Source organism: Narcine bancroftii, chromosome 1 (genome assembly GCF_036971445.1).
Source record: "Narcine bancroftii isolate sNarBan1 chromosome 1, sNarBan1.hap1, whole genome shotgun sequence".
Lineage (NCBI taxonomy): Eukaryota > Metazoa > Chordata > Chondrichthyes > Torpediniformes > Narcinidae > Narcine > Narcine bancroftii.
The window spans coordinates 398,883,971-398,906,447 of record NC_091469.1 but is presented as its reverse complement, the minus strand read 5'-3'; the positions used below and the strand labels follow the sequence as shown (position 1 = coordinate 398,906,447).

Sequence of the window (22,477 nt, the reverse complement as noted above, 5' to 3'; positions counted from 1 at the left end):
GGGTGTATTTGGGTGGCATGAGCTCATGGGCTGGATGGCCCTATTAAGGTGATGTAGATCTAATTTTAAAAAAAATTAAATATGAATGGAAAATTAAACAAATTCAAGAGCTGCAGGTGCAATTAGGCATGTTGTATTATGATGTAGCAACCGTGTCTGCCTGTCCCGCATCAGACTTGTCAGCCACAAACGAGCCTGCAGCTGACGTGGACATTTACCCCCTCCATAAATCTTCGTTCGAGAAGCCAAGCCAAGAAAAAAATTATGATGTAGCAATAAAGAGGAGCTGGCAAAAAAGAGGCAGGATTGAGTATTAAATTATGATACTCAATTATGATGTATGTGTTTTTTTTGGTCATGAACAAAGACACAGAAGTTGGTTTAATGGATTTTACTGGAACTCCCATGTGAGCTTATAAGCACAACCCCCAGGATACTTTGCTGCCCTTGGAACATTGTGATGTTAGCCTGGACGGGTGGCAATACTCGCACTTTTTTCAGGGCTCTCAGCTCTGTGCGAGCCTGCACCTTCATGACCCAGCTAATATATATCTATATATATATAGATATATATCTATATATATATCTATATATATGGATATATATATGGATATAAACATTACAGTGCAGAAGAAAGTGAGTGTACCTTGAGTTAGGATTAAATAATAAGAATCAATATTTATTGTCATGAACAAGTCACAAATTCATTGTTTTGCAGTAACGTCATAGTGTAAATATTCATATGAATCACCTTCCAACAATAAATAAAAATAGTGCACGAATAGTCAATGTAAGGCAGTGTCTTTAGTTTACTGATTATTCAGGAGTCTGATAGCAGCACGGAAGAAACTATCCTTCCTTTATCTTTTTCCTGATGCTAACAGAGTGAAGAGAGCACGACCTGGTTGGTGGGGGTCCTTGAAGATAGAGGCCATTTTCTTAAGACACTGCCTCAGGTAGATGGCCTTGATGGGGTGAAGTCTGGGCCTGTGATGTCATAGGCTGAGTTAGCAACCCTTTGGAGTTTTTTCTTGTCCCGAGCATTGGCACCTCCATAGCAAACAGTGATGCAACCAGCCAGAATTCTCTCCACAGTACACCTGTAGAAGTTTATGAGATTATTTGGTGACATACCAAATCTCTTCAAACATCTCAAAACATATTGCCGCTTATAAGCTTCATGATTGCATCGACAGGAAGGCTCCAGGACAGATCCTCAGAGATGTTGACACTCAGAAATTTGGTTTTTGACCTTCTCCACTGCTGAGCCCTCGATGAGGACTGGTTTGGGTTCTCCTGACTTCCTCCTGGTTGACATTCATCTCTGGTTTTGCTAATGTTGAGTGCAAGGTTGTTGATGTGACACCACTCAATGAGCAGATCTATCTCCCTCCTGTATGCTCCCGCATTGCTGTTTGTGATTCTTCTGACAACTATGGTGACATCAGCAAATTTGTGAATAGCATTTGAATTGTGCCTGGCCACAGAGTCATGGGTGTTTAGTGAGTAGAGTAGTGGGCTAAGCATACATCCGTGGGGTGCACCTGTGTTGATTGTCAGTGAGGAGGAGACATTGTTTTCAATTTATACTGATTGCGGTCTTTCGATGAGGAAGTGAATGATCCAGTTGCAGAGGGAGCTACAGAGGACCAGGGTTTGAAGCTTGTGGACCAGCACTGAGGGAATAATGGTGTTGAAGGCTGAGTTGTAGAAGATGAAGAGCAGACGTATGTATAAGTTGCTGTTTTCTAAGTGATCCAGAGCTGAGTGGAGAGACAACAACATTGCATCTTCTGTGGAGCGATTGTGACAATAGGAAAATTGCAGTGGGTCCAGTACTTTGCTTAGGAACATGTTAATTCTGTCTATGATCAACCTCTCAAAGCATTTCATCACATTAGTGCTACTGGATAATAGTCATTGAGGCAGCTCACCCTATTCTTCTTGGGCATTGAGATGATTAATGCCCTTTTAATGCCTGTGAACACTCCTGCTGGTTGGTTGGCACAGATTTTCAGTATCTTGCCAGGTATGCCGTTAGGACCCAACACCTTGCAAGGGTTTACCTTCTGTAAGGTAAAACATCATGAGATGGGAATGTGTAAGGAGTTACCCTGTACAGGGCTGTAACAAGATGTGAATGCATCCTTGTACTTACAAGATAAGAGAGACATTGATGGATTGAGAGGCAGGAAGCTAGCAGGGAAAGGATAGCAACAGTTTTAGTCATTGGACAAGTAATGATATGATGATGTTCTAAGCACGTATCCAAGGGTATAAAAAATCACCATTTTGCTGATAACGGCAGAATGCATTCTCCGACTAACATCGTTAGTCGCAAGTGTTACAATCCGGTAATAAAGAACAAAGAACCCTGATTTCGACTCAGTCTGGTGTTTGTCTCACTCATTCATGAACAAAGCAGACCTAACACTTCTTGAATGATGTTCTGACATCGGTCTCGGAGACAGATATCACAGGATCCTCAACCTTTGGAAGGGATTCTCATAGGCACTGATGTGTTATTCTTCTTGAAGTGGGCATAGAAATTGTTCAGCTCATCAGATAATGAGCATCACAGCCATCTATGGTGTTCCCCCTCACTTTGTAGGTTGTAATGACCTGCATGGTATGTATCTGTCTCTAGTTTCCTCCAGAATTGCCACTGCTTCAGAGATCACCTTCCACAGGTGGTACCTGGATTTCTTGTAGCGATCTGAATCCCCAACCTTAAATGCCCTTGATCTTGCCCTCAGCAAGTTGCGAATCCTCTGATTCACCCAACTCTACTGGTTGTTGAAATCCCCATACCTGCATGTGGGCACAAACTCTTCCACTCAGGTCTTTATGAAGTCGGTGGCACATGTTGCATATTTCTTCAAGTCTAAGGATGAGTCCTTGAATGTGATCCAGTCCACTGTGATTCAAAGCAGTCCTGCAGATACTTGTCTTCCTCACATAACGTACTTGGGTGTGCATTAGATTCAATTAAATAAAGGGATTTTATTTTGAGGCAGAGTGATATTGTATTTTGTCCTCAGCACCTCTATTACAGTAAAGGGAATCCAAAGGGTGGCATGGTTAGTGGAGCATTTAGTGCAATGCTATTACAGTGCCAACGATCGGGATCGGGGATTTGAATCCCGTGCTGTCTGTGAGTTGATATGTTCTCCCCGGATCTGCGTGGGTTTTCTCCAGGGGCTCCAGTTTCCTCCTACCATTCAAAACATACCAGGATGTAGATTAATTGGGTGTCATGGGCTTGTGGGCTGATAGGGCCTGTTATGTCTAATTTTTTTTTTCAAATTTTATTTTATTGACATGTTAAAAAATACAGACATAGCCAAATTATTATGTCAAAATCAATACATGCTATTTTAATGTTTTCCACACCACCCCCTCCCCCACCCTTCTCTCCCACACAGAAAACCCTCAAGAAAACCAAGGAAAAGGAAGAAAGAAAATAGAAAAGAAGAAAAAGCAAATGACTAATTATATAAACCATACTGGATTTTATTATAAGTAAATTATCACCTAATTATATTGATCTCTATGACTACAACCATATCTGCTAAATATAAAATATAAAAATTAAGAGAAGATGAGGCCAGGAAGTGACCAACTCAAGCCATATTGTACCAATTGATTTAAATATAAAGTTATAACACCAATCTTTTGCATTTATGGAAACCAAATTAAAATAAATCATATTTATTTTTTTAAATTGTAGATTTAAAACTGGATTGATTTCAAAGGGAATTTTTTAAAATTGTGTTGGCAGTTGCCAGAAATGTACAGTTGTTTCCTGGAAATTGGACACTGATTTAGTATTATGTAGATGGCATGGTGAAATGCTAAACTGTATACCCATGGAAAAAAAATACTGTATGTCTAAATTTAAATTTAAAGATGAAAAGATGCTGTGAATACAAAGAAAAAAGATCAAGTTTTATTCTTATGAAAAGAATCACTTACATTTATGAAGATTTTTATCATTGAGGAAGATTTGAGAGAATAAGTATTGAAAGAATTTTTAATCTGATTATTAAATTAAATTGTGGTAACTTTTGGTCAGCATGCTCTTCAGAAGAGTAAAGGGATAAATCAGAAGGACTTTGATCACAAAAAGGGTCTGGGGAACATGGGTCCAAAAACAAGTATCCGATTCCCACCATACAGCTTTATCATAAATTGAGGCAGTGCCAATAGGTCATCACCAGAGAATATACTCAGCAGCTTGCACACAATTTTCTATTCTGTACTGAAGTTTCCCATCACTGGGATTTATTCAGAAAATCACCTTCTACACAATTTTGTTTCAAGAAAATTGGATAAACATATGAATAGGCAGAAAAGAAAGAGCAGGGTTGAACAAGCAGTAGTTCCAATGTGCCATAGAACTCTAATCCCTCTGCTATGACAGTGTCACAATTATCAAATTACATGCTTTGAAAACGAGGTCTGAGTACACAGAGACAACTCCAGTTAAAAAGTTGCTTCATCAAGATTTTCAAAGAACAGAAGACAATATTGATTATTCAGGCAGTGAAATCATTAATTACCAGTAGCTACAGATTAAATATGTCTAGACGCATTCACTTGAATAATAATTGGACATTATGTTACATTTTAGAAAATAAGCTTTTCTCTACCATGAACGGATTGTGTGGATGAACTTGTCTTTTAGAGAAATAAACCACCCAAACAGCTATCAGACTCTTGAGCCTCTCCATATTCCCCATACTACCAGAAAAAAATCTGTCTGCTCTATTAAAACAGCACATTTATTTTTTGCACAGTTACAAAAATTATTAATTGTTTTTATCTTGAGGTGCAATGTATTTTAATTTAATTTATACTTTTTGTTTATTAGTATGATTTATATACCTATGTTGCTGTAGAGAGCAAAAATTTCATTGCATCTGTATATTGCACTGATTTATATGACAATAAACACTCACCATCATCTTCAAACACTCAGATAGGTCAAGGAGATATATTATTTTTCTGAGACGTACATTTCAGTCATATTTTTCTGTTGAAGGCCATGATGTAATTTTGTCTAGACCAGACAGAAATACACCAAAAAAATGTCCTTCAGCAATGGGGAGGATATATTTGCATATTCTTCCTTGCTTCACACAGACATTGCAGCAAGGAATGATTTTTTTAAAAATCCATGAAAAAGCCAAATGCCACAGACAATCCATTTCTTTCAGATGAGAGTCCATTACTTTAACCAATTCATACAGCCCACGTTTTTATTGGCAATGAACTCAAAATGTTGAGCAGATCAGCCATACAATGCATGAACCAAAGTCACCTTTCAATGACTAGGAAGTGTGAATAATTTGTGAAAATGACCATAGGCTGGTTAACCCGTGAATATTCTATGAATTGGGATATGTTATCATCTGTATACTGTTGGAAAAACTTCATTAAAATGATTTGTCTGACCCAGAGAAGAGCTCCACATTGTCAAACAAAAAGATCAAGCATGAATAAGATGTATCCTAGCAGTCCCCATACTAATCGGCTCCATGAGATTATAATAAAGAGGGTTAACTGGATAAAATACCTCCAAGCATCCTTGTGATAGATTAAGATCTTTCAATTTGTAATGGTTGATCCAGCAAAGCATTCTGTCCAGCTCTTTAAATTGAGACTTACATAATTTTAATGTCAAATGGCCAAATTCCTTGAAATCTGACTGCACAGAAATCCCTTTGGAATTATTTCTTTCTTTTGGTAACAAAAATCTATGGAGCTCTGTTTGTTCAAAAATGAACTTACAAGTTTTATTTATTACATCTCACTTCTGACAGTGAAAAATTGTGCATCTTTTTTGAAAAAAATGGCCAAAAGCAGTGAAACTGAATGCAGAATTGTCTCAAGCTTTAACTCTCCCCATGCAGAATATGGTGCCATTGCTTTAAAACTTAAATGTAACCAAGCTTAACAGAAATGTCATTTCTTTCTTATTACATTGTAGCCCTGTAGAGCTCGTCGAAAGAATCAAAGATTTGTTGATCCAAACCAAGGCTTTTATTAGCAAAAGACAGGAGCTCTTCACAGGTGGCCGACCAGTCCAAAATGATCCAATCTGGCTAGGGACACAACCCTTTAAGGCCCAGACAGTAGGCGTGGCTTAGCTCTCAGCCAATCGCTGTAAGCACAGTCTAGATACTGTAACTATATATACTATATATATTGGTGATAGATCTGTGCTATCACAAGCCCACTGAATGGTGATTTTAGTAATTTAAGACCATGTCCTACTCTTTTGTTTTTCTTTATAAAGTGACAGGGTAATGCAGGCTTAACAATGATTGGAGAACAGAGGCAGATGGACGATGGGAGACAATATCTTCAGGATATGCGAGAGGTCTTGGAAATGGGAATTGATGAGGCACTGGGAAAGGAATCTCTTCTTCATCATAAGGGTTTTTTTGCATTTGTATTTTGTCAGCATTTTTGTTTAAATTTCAGAGTTCACATATTTCTCTTGTTTTTTTTTAAAAATACTTTATTTTAAAAGTTTAAAACCACAATTACATTCAATTACAAAGTACATATAAAAATAATATGTGGACAATATGTGTATATATTAAAAAACAACCCCCCCTTCCTCCCCTACCTCCCCACTCTCCTCCCCCTACAATTACCCATTAAAAGAAAGAGATCACCAATTATGTATATAATTCAACTTTACAGCTGTGAAACCAAGAATCATCACTAGAACGGATTGAGAGCTCATATTTTCAAACCAACAATTTGCAAATAGGCGCTTCATACTTTCAAAAAGAAAATGATATTTATCCCTTAAATTATGTCATCTTTTCAAGAGGGATACAAGATATCATTTCAGTATGCCACCTTTGCCTTCCCTACACCAAATCAGATTTCCAAGTAAGAATCAGACATATCTTAGATACAACTAAAGCTAATCACAAAAATACTTAAGTTTTGATTTCTGTTGCTCCATTTCTGGTGAGGTTTCCATTTGTGCCTTGTATCTCCATTGCTTTTAAAAAAAAATCATTACTTCATCTGATGAGATTATATATATTGCAATGTCACAATCAAAACTTCATTTGCTTGACTTTCTTCTCCAACTCTATTAGCTGGTTTAGTTGACTTTTATTTTCGGTCCTGCAGATGAACATGGCCTGAACATAAACATGTTTGGGGTCTAAGCTGATGAAGAGATGAAGGGTTTAGGCCCGAAACCGTGGTTAGACTTTGCTTCCTACAGATGCTACGTGAACCGTTGAGCTTCTATGGTACTATTGTGTATTGCACTAAAATCACAGCATCTACATTCTTCCCTGTTTACCTGACAAAGATTGGTCTTCAGTTAGTCCCCAGTAAATTCTGAATTTCTTTAATAATTATGCATGAATGGAAAGAAACAAAAGTTTACCTCTATTTTTAAATTATATTTTATCTCATGTTCCTTAGGAAAATGTTGATTTAAAAAAAAAAGAAACTATTTGTCTGATCTCAGGATGCCTATCGAGTAAGCCTAGAACAAAGAATAAAATAAATATTACACCAACAAAAATCCATGGTAGTTGACTGTGTTGACAAAACGTTTATTTCTTTGAAGGATTCTTTCCTCTGCCGCCAAACATGATCGATAAACAAACCAACAGTCCTGAGAGCATAAACCTTTCTTTTATCACACAAGAGCATGATTGCTCACCGAAATTATATTCACAGCTGTCTAGTTTCCACTTAAATTACAAAATTTGGAGTTGTCATCTATTTACCCTATGCTTGGTGTTTCAATAGTTCCCAGGGCTTTGCCTGTATCACTTTAATTTTCACAACAAAAATGTCTTTCTCTTGTCAAGCCACAATTTGTTCAACTGATGTTTTCATCCTGAACCTTTCAAAATAATAATAAGCAGAATATCTGTGTGCATTATATGTATGGAATTATATGTATGGAATATGTATGGATTTCTGAACTCTCTTAGATACTCATCAAGTAATTGACAAAATCTATAATTTTCCCCCTGGATATAGACACATATCCAGATGCACAATGGTCTCCAAAGTGTAGAATGTACATCTGAATGCTGTTTCATTTTAGACCTTTGGTTGAACAAAAACATTGACTACTCTCATTGGAGCATTATTTCACATGCGAGTCCTGCTCGAGTATAATTTAGGGGGTCCTCTCATAGAGTGTGATGCTGGAGATAGGCTTCAGGTAGTTGCTCTCCAAATAAAATGCCAATACTGTAATGCATTTGGATTCAAGCTCAGCTATTGGGTGGACTATAATACAAAGTTCATGATTAATACTCACAAAGGCCTCCCTCTGCTCAAGTCATCTTCTCCCAGTCAACATAAATCTATCAATTAATTGATGTTCAGCTGCCTCCTCACTTCAGGCAAGTTGGTGTAGTCATGCAGACTCAACTCTACCTAGCAGCAATTCCAATTGATTGGATCATGGTCTAGGGGTAGTACAAGGAAGTGTCCAAGAGCTGCCATCTGCGAGGTAGATGCTTGTCTGCCAAACTACAAAGGCAGGTTTTAATGATGGGGGTTGAAATTGGTGCAAAGTAAGTGGAGTGCAACTTCAGGCAGGACGAGGTTAGCATGGATGAGAGGAGTGAGAAGTTAAAATGGTGTATATCAAGATGGCAATTGGAAATGAAAAGACTAAGAAATTGTAAAAGGCTGATTTCAACCGAGTTGACAATAGATGAGCTGCTAATAAAGAGCTTCATTTAATGAGGAAAGGAGATATAAAGAGGAATCAGTGAAAGTTCCTGTTCTACCTATTGTGAATAATCTGTCAGAAAGATTTTAACACCAGCTCCAATCCCCTCCCCTTGAAATAAACAAACAATGGTTAGTGATAGATCATTTGTTTCACTTGGCCTTATTTTCCCCAATAACTGCTGAAGATTTCCAGTTTTCCCCACCAATATTAGATACCTTCTCAGCAGAGATCAGTTTTCTGCTAATTGCACTGAAGATCCTACAGCCTTCACCCTCTGCCTGCATGACCATCCATCCTTCTGTGCCATCTCCCATTCCCAACCAATGATACCACTCACATTACCTCTGTACTTCCCTGCTTGCTGTACAGTCTTGCCTGGATGCAGTGGAGATAAAAGAGGTAACATAAAATAATTTCTCCTGCCATTAAATTTGACCTGACAGTAAGCTATTTTTTTTTAAATTTCCCAAAAGCATTCCTGTATCAGTACACTAACTCACCCCCCCAAGTTCCACATAACAGATGTGTAGCGCATCGAATGACTCAAAGGCTTGTTGACTCAAACCAAGGCTTTTATTAACAAAAGACTGGAGTGTAGTATAGTCTAGACTGACCTGAATCTGGTTAGGTGCAGCCCTTTATGACATGGCCAGTAGGTGTGGCTACAGCTCTCAGCCAATCATCATCACTATATGCAAATATATAGTGGTGATTGGATCCTATACTATCACAAGATGGTCCTTATTTATCCCATAAATATCCAAGCCAATGAATCCACATACACTCTTTAGGTTTGAGGTGTTCCTATTCGACTATAGATTGTAAATAACACTGTCATTGACAAATATTTACCGACAGTTATTGAAAGATAATAACAGATTGGATTTCACAAACCAGTGTTCTTCAACCAGAATGTCTTGACAACGACAGCTACCCAGAGCTTGAGTGCAGAAGACACTGTGACCTTTAAAATTTTCTGGAAGGAGCAATGCACATTAATGTCCTTTTATATAAGCTGAGAATTTTTTTTTTGTCCATATACCTGAGTGCATATATCCCGTATATCAGAATTTCAAAAGTGCTTTGAATGAACTCCCTACCACTCAAATTAAAGGTCATAAAACTAAGCTCAATATATGCCCAGACTTCTAATATATTCTCTTGACAATGAGGTTCTCCATTTGAAGCAATGGAATTATATTTTACATTTTATTATACTTTCATAATAATGCTTCTTGTACAATTGGGCAGCATATACAGTACATGAAAACAGAAAGTCAATGATCCAGGCTGCATTTATGGAGTGAATAACAGAGTTAAAGCAGAGGCCTGAAACAGGTCAGCAGATCCCCAATAATACACTCATAACATGTTCCTAAAATTAGAAAATCTGCACTGAACAATCCACTACATCATCTGTAATAAATGAAAGCAAGCTCGATGATGCATGCTGTTATTGCCCATATGAGGAATTAAATTAAATAATTAAAATCTATTCGAAGACTGTGTTCTCCAAGACTCATGTTCCAGGTGAAAATATGTATGTATTCACAATTGAAAATTCAGATGCCAGCAAGTTATGTTTAGACAGGAATATAATTCCAAATGATGTCATCACATCTGGATATTCTAACATTTTGGCAAGAAACTGCTAAACACACTATTTTCTTTGGGTCCTGGGATACCTCTTAACCCATTCACCCTGTCAGTATCAGGTTTCCTTTGCAATAATGCACAAGCCATCCAACTACAGAACACATGCAGGAAGAATCTTCAATTTCTTTTAGATGTTTGTATGTGTTTGTCCTGGCATTTTTTTTCCCTTTCCTTACAGTTCCAAAATGATTCCAAATTCATAACCTCCTGGTTTACAAACCAGGAACTAAGTATAATACTACCAAAGCTCCTCACATTGGGGAAATCTCCAGTCTTAAAGGTTACAATAGTCAAATACAAAATAATCGACAGAACTAAAGAAAAGTTTCCTCCTTCACTGTGAGTTACTCACAACCTAACTACAATCTTTCTTCATTTTGATTTTATAGAATGAGATAGTGCTATTGTATTAGAAAGATTTATGTGGAATCTGTTTTTTTTTTAATTTAAATTTGCACATTCCTTTTTGTTCCTCTGGGGTCACCTAACTCGCTGCATGGACTAATTCTAGTCATCAAGTGCACCAAATTATCTTTGACTAATAAAAATATGGCTGGTAATAACAAAGCGGGTTATGTAGAACTGACAGCCGAGGACAATGTCTCTTTTAATCAGTATGAATAATATAATTAAATGGAGCCACAGTTGAAGATTTTATTATAAACTAATTAGGAATTGATTCTGATTAATTATTTTTACTTACAACCCCTTTGTATGTGAAAATGCGGCTAATATACATACAAATTTTATTTAGCAAATTATTTTTGTGCATATTAGTGTTGTTGAGTGTAGTATTTTAACAGGATTAAGGGGGTACAGATAAATAACAACCACAAATAGTTTTGCAACTTCATGTATTAAAGAAGTAAATCAAATACTAGGGTTCAGAAAAGTAAAGAATTTATGCTGTACTTGTACAGAATCTTGGCCAAACTACACACATGCATGTTCTGGTATCTATAATCAGAAAAAAAATGTATGTGATGATATTACAGAGATTACAAATAGAACACACTATGGCGATACCAATGCTGGAAGGTTTTATCTATCAACAGGGATTGAATGTGCTCAATGTCTTTTTCTTTTTAAAAGTTAGAGATTAATTAATAGGGGTCTGAATTATAAAATGATTTCAAGAGGTAGAAAAGACATTTACGGGTGAATGGAAGACCAAAGCTCAGGGTGTATGTGCAAATTATTTATTTATACTACAAAGGAAACTTCTGAAAGAACTTTCTTACTTGGAGAATGTTTAGAATGTGAAATGTGGCAGGAATTACAAAGGAGAGCATAGATGAATAAGCATGAACTGAGATAAATATGAGAGAGAAAGGACTGGAAGATTATGATGATATGCTTAGATGAAGAGATACAAGAGGACATAGATTTGTATTATAGAAATTAACATGGACCAATTATAATAAATGGCCAGATTTGTGTTGAATATTCTTCATAACATTCTCACCTCCTATGACTATCCTTGAGTAGCTTTAATTATTATCCTGAGTACTTTGATAGGTGCAGTTTTGATAAACTTAAATCAAAAGATAATTGCAGATTTGTGCTCTAATTCTCAAAGTGGAAATACACTCACAGAAAACATTGGTCAACTGTGACTAATTCCTCCTTCAAGCACAGCTCCCTGGGGTCCCTATGTTCTTCTTGTTTCACAACAAATGATTCTTCATGATTTATTTCTCTTGAAGTGAGCTGATCTAAAAGTTATTTTTTTCCAAATGCCTCATTTTTTCAAGGGAATAAATGGTCAAAAGCAATTTAACTGTCAAAGGCATTAAAATCAAGAGATTAAATAAAAATTAATACTGAGAACTCTGACCAGATTAATACTTTCTAAGACTAGTCAGTGCATTCAGGAAATAAATCTTTGGTCTGCCAGATCCCTGAGGTTTGGTTTTTCACTGTCTTAAATGCTTTTGTCTAAATATTTTGGTTGAAATGCCAAACAGTCATGACATTCTTCAGAAAATGATTTAGAAAAGTTAGTAAATCTCACAATGTACAGACAGCTGAATTAACATCTATCTCTGAAGTGACATAGATCATTGAAGCACCTGCATTTAATGACTTGAACGTCCTGCAGATATTAGTTCAGCTGTTTTCCATTCTTTATCTCAGTGACTTCCCTAAGCCTATTGTTGAAAAGAAATCAAGAACTCTCTGTATAATAAATTATGCCACTAATGAAACAACAAACCTGCGAGAAAGTTAAAGAACCACTTGTGTAATATGCCATATAACCAATCCAAATTTGAATTCTAGTGTCAATTGCCAAAGCTTTTGATTATTTAGAATATTCACAATACTTCTGTACAAGGAATGGAGAAAACAAAAGGCTAATTTTGATTAGTTTCCCTGACAGGAAGTGCAACGATATAAAATCCAAACAAGTACAGGAAAAAACTCAACTCTGAAATCATTGATTATCATAGCAGCAGCAAGAAATAATTTCTATTCGTGTAGCATCATTCATAAATGCAGGACATTCCAAAATGTGTTACAGCCACTGCAATGCTTTTGTTGGAGTGCAATCAATAGGTATGGAAGGAAGCATTGAAGATAATTTGTGGAGAGCAAAATCCCATAAATCGCCATGCAATGATGCCAGATATTGAAAGATCTTAGGTCCCCTTGAAGGAGCAGGTGGGAACTAGGTTTTAACATAATATCAGAATCTTGCAACACTGGCATGGACCATGAGCACATGTATAGGGATTGCATCTCAAGAATGAGATTTATATCTTCAACCTTCCAAATAACTTTTTTTTTCAATGGGAGGAGCCAAATACAGATCCAATGACATCCATAGGGGGAATCGAAGACAGGCAATATCAATTCAGGGAGAGCAATCGGGGAAAGCAGATCGTGGTTAGGTACTCTAGTGTTTGGGAGGGATGTTGGGTCAGGAGTGAAATCAGAGGATGGTGAGAGAAGTTGGGGCAATGCTGGAGATAGGCATCCCTGTCTAGCCACTCCCAAGAATGCACAAAAACTAGTGTTCTAGGGAACAATGCATGGGGATATACTGTGCATGATTGGTCAGATCTCACTTGGAGTATTGTGAGCTCCTCATTTAAGAAAAGATGTGAAGAGGCAGTTCATAAGGAGGATTCTAGGACCACAAGGATCATCATAGCTGGAGCATTTGACAGCACTTTGCCAATACTTGTTGAAATTTAGGAGAAGGAATGTATATCTCATTGAAGAATTTTGAATGTTGAGAGGGATCACAGGAGATAAAAGCAGAAGTAGGCCCATTGGCCCATTGCGTCTGCTCTGCTCATTCTAATCATGAGCTGATCCATCCACCCACTCAGCCCCAGATGGCAGCCTATTTCTCCTGCTATGTCTTATGATCTTATATTTTATGCTCCTGACATGGGTACTGGTGTGAATTTAAATTTAAATTTTACTTGCAACATGGCAGAAGCTGATTCCTTCAATTGAAACCTGTGCCACTGTGGTGATACACCACTAGCCTACTGCAAGGGGCAACCTGTGTACCTGAAGAAGAGCACTGGAGGACAAGGCAACATCTGGCTGGCTGTCAACCTACTGACTTGAATGGACTAAGCCCCACCCGATCGGCTGCCAATCTTCTTCATCTTTCTTTGGCTTTGCTTCGTAGACGAAGATTTATGGAGGGGTATGTTCACGTCTGCTGCAGGCCCGTTGGTGACTGACAAGTCCGATGTGGGACAGGCAGGCACAGTTGCAGCGGTTGCAAGGGAAAATTCGTTGGTTGGGGTTTGGTGTTGGGTTTTTCCTCTTTTGTCTTTTGTCAGTGAGGTGGGCTCTGCGGTCTTCTTCAAAGGAGGTTGCTGCTCGCCAAACTGTGAGGTGCCAAGATGCACGGTTGGAGGCGATATCAGCCCACTGGCAGTGGTCAATGTGGCAGGCACCAAGAGATTTCTTTAAACAGTCATTGTACCTCTTCTTTGATGCACCTCTGTTTCGGTGGCCAGTGAAGAGCTCGCCATATAACACGATCTTGGGAAGGTGATGGTCCTCCATTCTGGAGATGTGACCCACCCAGCGCAGTTGGGTCTTCAGCAGCATGGATTTGATGCTTGCGGACTCTGCCAGCTCGAGTACTTCGATGTTGGTGATGAAGTCACTCCAATGAATGTTGAGGATGGAGCGGAGACAGCGCTGATTGAAGCGTTCTAGGAACCGTAGGTGATGCCGGTAGAGGACCCATGATTCGGAGCCGAACAGGAGTGTGGGTATGACAATGGCTCTGTACACGCTGATCTTTGTGTGTTTCTTCAGGTGGTTGTTTTTCCAGACTCTTTTTTGTAGTCTTCCAAACGCACTATTTGCCTTGGCGTGTCTGTTGTCTATCTCATTGTCGATCCTTGCATCAGATTAAATGGTGCAGCCGAGGAAGGTAAACTGGTTGACCGTTTTGAGTTCTGTGTGCCCCACGGAGATGTGGGGGGGCTGGTAGTCATGGTGGGGAGCTGGCTGATGGAGGACCTCAATTTTCTTCAGGCTGACTTCCAGGCCAAACATTTTGGCAGTTTCTGCAAAACAGGACGTCATGCGCTGGAGAGCTGGCTCTGAATGGGCAACTAAAGTGGCATCATCTGCAAAGAGTAGTTTACGGACAAGTTGCTCTTGTGTCTTGGTGTGAGCTTGCAGGCGCCTCAGATTGAAGAGACTGCCATCCGTGCAGTACCTGATGTAAACAGCGTCTTCATTGTTGAGGTCTTTCATGGCTTGTTTCAGCATCATACTGAAGAAGATAGTAAAGAGGGTTGGTGCGAGGACGCAGCCTTGCTTCACATCGTTGTCAATGAAGAAGGGTTCGGAGAGCTCATTGCTGTATCTGACCCGACTTGTTGGTTTTCGTGCAGTCGGATAACCATGTTGAGGAATTTGGGGGGGATCCGAGGTGCTCTAGTATTTGCCAAAGCCCTTTCCTGCTCACAGTGTCGAAGGCATTGGTGGAGTCAACAAAGGTGATGTAGAGTCGTTTGTTTTGTTCTCTGCACTTTTCTTGGAGCTGTCTGAGGGCAAGGACCATGTCAGTAGTTCCTCTGTTTGCGCGAAAGCCACACTGTGATTCTGGGAGGACATTTTCGGCAACACTAGGTATTAGTCTATTAAGGAGAATCCTAGCGAAGATTTTGCCTGCAATGGAGAGCAGCATGATTCCCCTGTAGTTTGAGCAGTCTGATTTCTTGCCTTTGTTTTTTTGTACAGGGTGATGATGATGGCATCACGAAGGTCCTGAGGCAGCTTTCCTTGATCCCAGCAGAGCATGAAAAACTCATGCAGTTTGGTATGCCGACTTTTGCCACCAGCCTTCCAGACCTCTGGGGGGGATTCCATCCATACCTGCTGCTTTGCCACTTTTCAGTTGTTCAATTGCCTTATATGTCTCTTCCCGGGTAAGGACCTCATCCAGCTCTAGACTCAAGGGCTGTTGAGGGAGCTGGAGCAGGGCGGATTCTTGGACTGAGCGGTTTGCACTGAGAAGAGATTGGAAGTGTTCTGACCATCGATTGAGGATGGAGATCTTGTCGCTGAGCAGGACTTTGCTGTTTGAGCTGCGCAGAGGGCTTTGGACTTGGGGTGAGGGGCCGTACACAGCCTTTAGTGTCTCATAAAAACCCCTGAAGTTGCCAATGTCAGCGCTAAACTGGGTTCGTTTGGCGAGGCTAGTCTACCACTCATTTTGGATCTCCCGGAGTTTGCACTGAAGATGGCTGCATGTGAGACGGAAGGCTCATTTTTTCTCTGGCCAGGAAGGCTTTTCAAGGTGAGCCTGGTGGGCAGATCACTTCTTTGCCAGCAGCTCCTGGATTTCCTGGTTGTTTTCGTCAAACCAGTCCTCAATTTTCCTTGAGGAGAAGCCCAGTACCTCTTCAGTGGATTGCAGAATGCCCGTTTTCAGCTGATCCCAGAGGGTTTCAGGAGACGTGTCCATGAGGCAATTTGCATCCTCGAGCTTTGCTTGGAGGTTTGCCTGGAAATCACTTTCCAGGATATGAACAAGATCCTACCCCTCGAGGTCAGTCTCGGAGTTTTGCACAGCCCATTCACAGCCAGCTCTGTGGAGATTTATGACGATTAAAGCCTGTTGAACAAATTTTGTTTTGTGCCTGCTTTCTGCTCGATAGTGCATCACAGCTGCACAATTACACCCAAATAACCTAAAAACCCATAGGTTTTGGAGAATGGGAGGAAACTAGAGCACCCGGGGAAAACCCACGCAGTCACGAGGAGAATGTACAAACTCCTTACCAACAGTGCTGGATTTGAACGCTGGTCACTGGCATTGTAATCACTTAGGCCTGAGTGACTGGTGAAACTTCCAGGAGGATGCAAATTGATGCTGATGAGAAAGAAAGTTGTAAATTTCCCTCCCTTTTGAAACTTTCCTCGAATGCAATCCACAAGTAAAATATTCTCCCTGAATGCGATCATTAATATAGAAAACATCGATAATGACCAAACACTCCACACATGACATTAAGGTATGCAAATACAAACATCTGCCTTCAATTTCAGAATTACATTTGTCTCTAAGTTGTGGTTTCACCCTCTGATACTAGCCTAACACAAATGAATTGCCCAGTATCTGATGTCAAAATCTTTTAAGAAAATATCATTTAGTCCTTGTTATTGGGCCCCTCGTGGAATCGTGTCCTATTATTGTGGTCCATTATTAACGACACAGCAGCTATCAGAGCAAAATAACTTTGTTTATATCTCCTGAAATGTTTGGCCTTCTCTCATACAGTTAAAGGGGAAATAATGATGGTAAAACTGAACTTAATGTGATTAGCCATCTCAACAGGTCCACACAGCACCCCCCTCCCCCTCCCCCCACCCACCCCGGGGATCACAGCACCTTTAAAGGGGGCCATAAATTGAAATCCTTAATAAGGTGTATAGGAGGGACCATGGAAAATGAACAGATTAAAGAATTTGAGGAAGGAAATGACTTTACTGCTTAGCCGTTGTCATACCCACACTCCTGTTCGGCTCCGAATCATGGGTCCTCTACCGGCACCACCTACGGCTCCTAGAACGCTTCCACCAGCGTTGTCTCCGCTCCATCCTCAACATCCATTGGAGCGCTCACACCCCTAACGTCGAGGTACTCGAGATGGCAGAGGTCGACAGCATCGAGTCCACGCTGCTGAAGATCCAGCTGCGCTGGATGGGTCACGTCTCCAGAATGGAGGACCATCGCCTTCCCAAGATCGTATTATATGGCGAGCTCTCCACTGGCCACCGTGACAGAGGTGCACCAAAGAAAAGGTACAAGGACTGCCTAAAGAAATCTCTTGGTGCCTGCCACATTGACCACCGCCAGTGGGCTGATAACGCCTCAAACCGTGCATCTTGGCGCCTCACAGTTTGGCGGGCAGCAGCCTCCTTTGAAGAAGACCACAGAGCCCACCTCACTGACAAAAGGCAAAGGAGGAAAAACCCAACACCCAACCCCAACCAACCAATTTTCCCTTGCAACCGCTGCAATCGTGTCTGCCTGTCCCGCATCGGACTGGTCAGCCACAAACGAGCCTGCAGCTGACGTGGACTTTTTACCCCCTCCATAAATCTTCGTCCGCGAAGCCAAGCCAAAGAAGAAGAAGAGTTCAGAATCAGAATTTCTTGTCACTAACAAGTTAATAAATTGGTGTTTTGCAGCAGCGTTATATAGTCCAAACATTCATATTATAACCATTTTACAAAACTACCATAGAAAATGTAAAAATAATAGTGCACGGAAAGTAAGGCAGTGTCTATGGTTCATTGATTATTCCTGTATCTGATGGCTGTGGGGAAGAAACTGTCCTTGTGCCACTGAGTGCCCATCTTTAGGATGCTGTAGGTTTTCCAAATAGTAGCAGAGTGGCATGGCCCGGGTGGTGGGGGTCTTCAAAGATAGAGGCTGCTTTTTTAAAGACACTGCCTCATGTAGATGTCCTCAATAGAGTGAGGCCTGGTGCCTGTGATGTCAAGGCCAAATTAACAACCCTCTGGAGTTCATTCTTGTCCTGAAAGTTGATGCCACCAGCCATAAGGTTCTCCATGGTACACCCGTAGAAGTTTACAAGAGTCTTCAGTGACATACAGAATCTCCTCAGATGCCTAAAATATAGCTGACACCCAGGAATTTAAAGTTCTTGACCCTCTTCACTACTGAGCCTTCAACGGACACTGGTTGTTCACATGACTTTGCCCTGATGTCCACAATCATCTCCTTGATTTTGCAAGGTTGTGGTCATTACACCATTCAACGTCACCCTTCCTTACGCTTCTTCATTGCCGTTTGTTTCTGCCGACAACTGTGGTGTCATCAGCAAACCTGTAGATGGCATTGGAATTGTGTCTGGCCACACAGTCATAGGTGTATAATGAGTAGAGCAGTGGGCTATCAACACAGGCATACTCCCAAGGATCATGTTGCCAAGCAACATGATTTTTTTTTAATTTGGAGTCGGCCTAGAATGACCTAGATAAATTAACAATTTTTCAAAGCATTCCTTACTGTGACCTGATTGTGTTTGACTGACATGGGACCAGTGTTGGCTATGAATAGCCTTCCACGTAGTGTTCCTCTCTTGTTCCATCTCCTTCAATTCAAGGAAATAAGCAGGCAGGTCAAAAAGTTCGACTTTATATTTCTCGTGTCTGCAATCACCCTCCCTTTGCTTCAGGATTTCATGACAAGTAGTGAATGCATCTCTCCTTCTGCTAATTTTTATTGTAGAATGAATGTTCATTATTTTCCAGAAAATGTAAGTCACCTTTTAAGCTAACCATTGCAGGAAGTGCTTTTGTTTTGTAACAGTTAATTTTTGTTACTTTCAGAAATAATTTTACCCATGAAATCCTGGCTAAAAAGCTGTCGTCATTGTTCAGTGGAATGCTTATTGTATCTCAAATTCTTCTTTGCCCATGTGTTTGAATGCATCATCAAATGAAAGCAGGAGGCCAAGCAAGATGAAACAACATTTATAGATCATATATAATGATCTGAAAGATAAGCCCTTGGTTTACTTCAAAACCTTCAAGCCAATGTTCAAACAGATCATTATTTCACAGAAATTAGAAAAAGGGTCTTCTTGATTGCTAAAAGTGTCCATATATATCTGATATTACAAATGTAAATGCCAAAGAAACTATTCAGGCAATTCCTTTGAGTAATTCCACTGTTTATAGGGACATTGAAAAGCAATTAGTCATTTCATTACAATAGAGCAATTCTCTTTACAATTAGACAAATCCACTCTGCCAGAGATCAATGTTCTTCTCATGCCTTTTACCAGGTTCTGGAATGGAAATGAGATGACGGAAAAGATGTTGTCTGCCAGAAGGATTAAAACAGATACTAAGGGTCTGACTATTTTCAAAGAAATTAAGAATTACATAAATGAGAACAGAACTCCATTTAAGAACATTGTTGCCTGAGCAACTGATGGTACCGTTTTAATGGTTCAACAAAAGAGGGAACATTGCACTCCTGAAAAATATAACTTCAGTCTTAACTGTTCATTGAGTATTTCATAGGGAGCTAAAAACTTGGTGGATAAAAACTTAGGACATTGAAATCCTTCACTTTCAATGATCATAAAGACTGTAAACTTTATAAAATCACATCCCTTCAAGACCATTTATTCTGACAGCTGCATGAAGAAAATGACAAACATTTCCAGATGGCGCTGCTGCATTCTGAGGTGAGGTGGCTGCCCACCCACCCAAAAGTCATTTTGTTATACTCTGGGATAGGATGGTTTACTTTCTTGTAAGGAGCATGGATAAATAAATAATTTATGCAAAGGGAGGCATTTTATCTGGCAGATATCTTTGACAAGTTTATTGAACAAGACCTTACAGGGCCCAATGATATTTTTATTGAGTAATATTAAAGCTACAAGGCCAAAATTTTAAAAAAATTTGTGTTAATAGCTTTAGCAGTTTCTAGGAAATGTACAGCAATGTCATGCAAGTCAGAAATAGATTTTGGTTTGCATAATAGGACCTCACTATATGGTATACCATATAGTATAAAGTTTTATTTTCCTTTTTTTTTACTTTTAGGAGTCGGGATGGGGGAAATTTGAATGATATTTACCACATGTAATTTATTTTGAAATAATCTAGAAATGAATGTAATGTAACTGTGCTTTAAAAATTTACGTGTTTAAAAAAAACCTTACACAATAACGTCACTGATCGTAAGGAAGCCATGGTTTCTTTCATTAAAAAGCTTGGTTTATTGTAACAGTATCAGATGTCCAGAACTTTTACAATTTCCAAAGCTGAATATGGACACAAAGGCACTGAAGGGCAATGACAGGACTGTTGTGAAACATCTAAAGCAAATACACAGATCTGCCGAAAACATTTAATGACCTGTTAATATCCTGTATTGATCGCAGATTCATTTGAGGAACAGCCCACCCATGCTGACGCAGAAATTTATGATTGATTGATCTCCAGAGTGATATAATTGCACGCGATAAATTCAATCAACTTAAAAAAGATTTTTAACATTTTTTAAATAGTGTTCTGCCAATAGATTTCCAAAACTAGGAGAAAAGGCCCAAGTATTTTTCATTACCATTCCCTCAACATACTTAGTTGAATGTGGATTCATCATGGTAGTTTTTAAAAAAATATATAAACAAGATCCAGGAACTGACAAAAATCACGAGATCACCTTTGACTGTCACTATCCACATTGAAACTTTACATAAAAAAAAACTTGCACAGGAAATTCAAGCTGGAGGGTATCATTAAAATTTTCATTTTATTTTAATTATTTTTAAAAGTTATTTTTATTAAGTTTTCACAACCTCTAATTTATACTCAAGATTTCCTCATCTCAATAGAACTGCTATGATCCAATAATATTTTTGAATATTTTAGGATATGTATATTTATGTTTTTTTTATTTCCTACATGTTCATTGAGAATCATTTCCTATTTGTCTGTCTGTTCTGGAATCACAAGCCACAGTTTTTATGCTCAGAGTAAAAGCCTTGTTTTCTTTTCACCTCATGTAACAAATATATTTATATATTTTTATGTAGTTGGTAGGAGAGAATTACTTGACTGCTTTAGTTGGGGGCCAATAAACCTTGAGCAGCTCAGATTGGGCACCTTGAGCAAGTGGGAAATAGCAAAAAAGATTTAGTTAGATTGGCTGACCCATAACATAATCATTTAATTATTACCATGAAACTATGACTTGTTGCAGGTTATATTATATATAATTAAGTCTTTAAAAGAGATAGATTGTGGGGGTTCAGTGTAGGTCACCACAAACAGTAACACAATACATTTCATTTAAAATGCAAGAGCTTTGCCGAAGCTAGGCATTCAGCCAGTGCTTGGCTTTGCAAAAGACAATGGAACTGCTTTAGAAGGAACTTCAGATGTAGGTGCAAATGGAACAAAGTCCAGGCTCAAGTGTTGATAAATATCTCTCAAGGATTTGATTTGGATCCTTTGGAGGGGTTCTGGTTTAGAGAGAGATGTAGTAACTTTTTGTGACTGCAACATGGCAAGCTTGTTGAAAACCCCATTTTGAAGATGGGTTGTGAGTTCAGCCTGTTAAAAATCCTTGCAGTACTTACAAGAGGAAATAGTTGGCTAGGGTGTTTCTCGTGAAATAAGGGAAACAAGAGGAACTCTGTGGTGACCTGGAAGAAAAGTTTATCATTGGGAAAACCCTTGATGGGGCAAGTTTCTTTGGTACGACAGTGAAACGACTGATCAGAGGAAATCAGTTTGTGTGTGTGTCCAACAAGCAACAAATATCTCTGAAACGATCAAGAACCTTCCTGAGCAGTAACCATTTATCTTTAAGCACCAGAGACTGGTGAAAAATCAAATATTAAATTCTGTGTACAGTATAAGAATTTCCTGATATCAGTGAACTTAGAGAAGTGAGAAGTGAATGACTAAACTACTAAAGCAAAGAACTTCCCTGAACATATACACATTACATACACATGCACTTAGAATTAGAAGGGGGTTAAATTAGGTTAAAGTTAGATCCTGTTTTTATGTTTAAAGAAAACTAAAAGCAACTTT

At 39.1% G+C, this 22,477-nt stretch overlaps 1 long non-coding RNA gene across 1 annotated transcript in view; it reads left to right on the top strand.

The window, feature by feature from the left end:
• LOC138751460 (uncharacterized) overlaps positions 1 to 3,724 on the top strand; it is a 79,210-nt gene extending 75,486 nt beyond the window's left edge. The window contains exon 3 of the long non-coding RNA XR_011349953.1: positions 3,426 to 3,724. This is a non-coding gene — a long non-coding RNA (uncharacterized lncRNA). The remainder of the gene's footprint in view (positions 1 to 3,425) is intronic.
• Positions 3,725 to 22,477: the final 18,753 nt, after the last annotated feature.